Below are 4,892 nucleotides of genomic sequence, written 5' to 3' on the forward strand. Positions count from 1 at the left end.
TACTGAATATAGGCCCGATTCTGTCCTTGGGGATTATTGTATACATTACTGAATATAGGCCCGATTCTGCCCTTGGTGGGGATTATTGTATTCATTACTGAATATAGGCCCGATTCTGTCCTTGGGGGGGATTATTGTATACATTACTGAATATAGGCCCGATTCTGCCCTTGGTGGGGATTATTGTATACATTACTGAATATAGGCCCGATTCTGCCCTTGGTGGGGATTATTGTATACATTACTGAATATAGGCCCGATTCTGCCCTTGGTGGAGATTATTGTATACATTACTGAATATAGGCCCGATTCTGCCCTTGGTGGGGATTATTGTATACATTACTGAATATAGGCCCGATTCTGCCCTTGGTGGGGATTATTGTATACATTACTGAATATAGGCCCGATTCTGCCCTTGGTGGGGATTATTGTATACATTACTGAATATAGGCCCGATTCTGCCCTTGGTGGGGATTATTGTATACATTACTGAATATAGGCCCGATTCTGTCCTTGGGGATTATTGTATACATTACTGAATATAGGCCCGATTCTGCCCTTGGTGGGGATTATTGTATTCATTACTGAATATAGGCCCGATTCTGTCCTTGGGGGGGATTATTGTATACATTACTGAATATAGGCCCGATTCTGCCCTTGGTGGGGATTATTGTATACATTACTGAATATAGGCCCGATTCTGCCCTTGGTGGGGATTATTGTATACATTACTGAATATAGGCCCGATTCTGCCCTTGGTGGAGATTATTGTATACATTACTGAATATAGGCCCGATTCTGCCCTTGGTGGGGATTATTGTATACATTACTGAATATAGGCCCGATTCTGCCCTTGGTGGGGATTATTGTATACATTACTGAATATAGGCCCGATTCTGCCCTTGGTGGGGATTATTGTATACATTACTGAATATAGGCCCGATTCTGCCCTTGGTGGGGATTATTGTATACATTACTGAATATAGGCCCGATTCTGCCCTTGGTGGGGATTATTGTATACATTACTGAATATAGGCCCGATTCTGCCCTTGGTGGGGATTATTGTATACATTACTGAATATAGGCCCGATTCTGTCCTTGGGGATTATTGTATACATTACTGAATATAGGCCCGATTCTGCCCTTGGTGGAGATTATTGTATACATTACTGAATATAGGCCCGATTCTGCCCTTGGTGGGGATTATTGTATACATTACTGAATATAGGCCCGATTCTGTCCTTGGGGATTATTGTATACATTACTGAATATAGGCCCGATTCTGCCCTTGGTGGGGATTATTGTATACATTACTGAATATAGGCCCGATTCTGCCCTTGGTGGGGATTATTGTATACATTACTGAATATAGGCCCGATTCTGTCCTTGGGGATTATTGTATACATTACTGAATATAGGCCCGATTCTGCCCTTGGTGGAGATTATTGTATACATTACTGAATATAGGCCCGATTCTGCCCTTGGTGGGGATTATTGTATACATTACTGAATATAGGCCCGATTCTGCCCTTGGTGGGGATTATTGTATACATTACTGAATATAGGCCCGATTCTGTCCTTGGGGATTATTGTATACATTACTGAATATAGGCCCGATTCTGCCCTTGGTGGGGATTATTGTATTCATTACTGAATATAGGCCCGATTCTGTCCTTGGGGGGGATTATTGTATACATTACTGAATATAGGCCCGATTCTGTCCTTGGGGGGGATTATTGTATACATTACTGAATATAGGCCCGATTCTGTCCTTGGGGGGGATTATTGTATACATTACTGAATATAGGCCCGATTCTGCCCTTGGGGGGGATTATTGTATACATTACTGAATATAGGCCCGATTCTGCCCTTGGGGGGGATTATTGTATACATTACTGAATATAGGCCCGATTCTGCCCTTGGGGGGGATTATTGTATACATTACTGAATATAGGCCCGATTCTGTCCTTGGGGGGGATTATTGTATACATTACTGAATATAGGCCCGATTCTGTCCTTGGGGGGGATTATTGTATACATTACTGAATATAGGCCCGATTCTGCCCTTGGGGGGGATTATTGTATACATTACTGAATATAGGCCCGATTCTGCCCTTGGGGGGGGATTATTGTATACATTACTGAATATAGGCCCGATTCTGTCCTTGGGGGGGATTATTGTATACATTACTGAATATAGGCCCGATTCTGTCCTTGGGGGGATTATTGTATACATTACTGAATATAGGCCCGATTCTGTCCTTGGGGGGATTATTGTATACATTACTGAATATAGGCCCGATTCTGCCCTTGGGGGGGATTATTGTATACATTACTGAATATAGGCCCGATTCTGCCCTTGGGGGGGATTATTGTATACATTACTGAATATAGGCCCGATTCTGCCCTTGGTGGGGATTATTGCCCTTGGTGGGGATTATTGTATACATTACTGAATATAGGCCCGATTCTGTCCTTGGGGATTATTGTATACATTACTGAATATAGGCCCGATTCTGTCCTTGGGGATTATTGTATACATTACTGAATATAGGCCGGATTCTGTCCTTGGTGGGGATTATTGTATACATTACTGAATACTGTATTTACCCTATACTGTCCTTGGTGTGGAATTCTGTATACATTAATGAACGCAACATCATGTGAATTCTATTTATTTCATGATTATTGTCCTCTACAAACCATGCGTATAAGTCGCTCTGTCTGCAATTCGTTCATGTGCACCAGTACTCTTCTTCTCTTAGCTTCTCTTGGTACGAGATGTCTGCATTCCAAGGCACCCCTGTATATACCTAGATGCTATATGGGAATACCTTAACGTGGTGAAATGGTCTGAGTATCACCATGATCAGCAAAGCTATATTAGTCAGGGTCACCCTTACTAGGTTGGTTTGCTGTGAGCGATCATAGTAAAGTCTCTCACCATCACCAATCTGCAATGGCTAGAGTGATGATGAAATCTCTAATCCCAAGACATGAATAAGGACATGCTTGAGGCCTTAGTCTTGCAGTGGACTAGAGACAGTTGCAATTGCTGTTGTTATATGGAATAAAACAAAATGTAACTCGGACTCTTATTTCTATATCCCTGCAATTGCAAATATTAATCTTCTACAAAACATCATCTCATATCACCACTTGGATAGAAGAAAGGACGATAAATCTATCTTCTGAGGTCAAGCGAAATATTTTTTTTTTCTCATCCAACTCTCGCCGATGGTATAGGACTGACTTTTGAGGATGTCCTGAAATAAAAACAAAATAATTTTTCACAGTTTGTGAAGAGCAAAACTTACTCAATTCTGCCTCAAGAACCCGTAAGGGTATGAAGCGTCATCATGACTGCCTAGCATACCAGGCTCTACTTCATTGGCAGCATAGCTAGGTTTATGTGTCCCCCTCTTTGTGGCAAAACTTCAAGAAAAGTGAATGCTATATAGCAAAATGAAGCTAAAGATACAGGACAACAATCCTAGGCCGCACCATGTGCCAAATAAACGACCCAAGCTATGGCAATGTATAGGCACCACTAGGGCAATCCAGGCTAAATCAGCTTTCTTCGTTAATGTACAGGAAAATCACTTAGATAAGATCCTAAAGACAAGAGAACAGAAATATTTTTCTAAATGAACAGAATTTATGTCATGAACACTATGGTAGCAAAACATGTGGGCGCTACAACAGCCGAATGCCAATAATTAAAACTAAAATAAAGTAGGATGTTTGCCAGGGCACCAGCCACCAGTTCAGATACTACCGCTATAGAGTTATCGAGTCCCTTGACTGGTCAGACAATACTACATAGGATCCCTCTCCCTGGTTACAGCCCATTTTCCCTTTGCCCACACTTGCACCAAATAGTCTTGACCTGTTCTCTCAACATTCTCCTGCCCTCAAGCACCTGACAACACTGAGATTACCGAACAATTCTTCTTCGCTCAAGGGGTTAACTACTGCACTGTAGTTGTTCAGTGGCTAGTTTCCTCTTGGTAAGGGTAGAAGAGACTCTTACACTAAGGTAAGCAGCTCTTCTAGGAGAAGGGCACTCCAAAATCAAACCCTTATTTTTCTCTAGTCTTGGGTAGACTTCTGTTTAAGAGTAAACCCGGACACGCTATTGTATCTCAATTCTCTTCCTCTTGTTTTTTGAAGTTTTGTAGTTTATAGGTGAAGAATTTATTTCAATGTCGCTACTGTTTTTAAAATATTTTATTTCAATTGTTTATTACTTCTCTTGTAGTTTATTTATTTCCTTTTTACCTTTCCTCAATGGCCTAATTTTCCCTTTTGGAGCCCTTAGGCTTAAAGCATCCTGCTTTTCCAACAAGGGTTGTAGCTTAGGTAATAATAATAATAATAATAATAATAATAATAATAATAAAGCTCCCAAACAATTCCCACACAACGAAAATAAAGTTTGGAACAGAAGATGGCAAAGAGAGCCATAAAGTGAGGCATTTTCATAACCTACAAATACATCTGTATCAGGAATGCCCTAAAGATTAAAACTGAAAAATGTGCTCTTAATGTTCATCATACATACATACATACATAAAGGAATGTCAAGAAAATACAAAGAAATATGTTAACTGTAATAAAAGACAAAACTCTAGCAGAAAAATGTCCCGTGTTAAAGAATCTAGTTAAAAAAAAATACAAAAAAAAAGTTCAATGGGAACATATGCAACATCCTCTAAAATCAACGGTACATGTTATGCCAAAGTAATGGCTGTCAATACATGGAATTACCAGGCTAATGTAAATAACATCCTGAACAATATAAGTGGCTACTTTCCTCTTGGTAAGAGTAGAAGAGACTCTTTAACTATGGTAAGCAGGTCTTCTGGGAGAAGGACACTTCAAAATCAAAC

Source organism: Palaemon carinicauda, chromosome 30, assembly GCF_036898095.1.
Source record: "Palaemon carinicauda isolate YSFRI2023 chromosome 30, ASM3689809v2, whole genome shotgun sequence".
Taxonomy (NCBI): domain Eukaryota; kingdom Metazoa; phylum Arthropoda; class Malacostraca; order Decapoda; family Palaemonidae; genus Palaemon; species Palaemon carinicauda.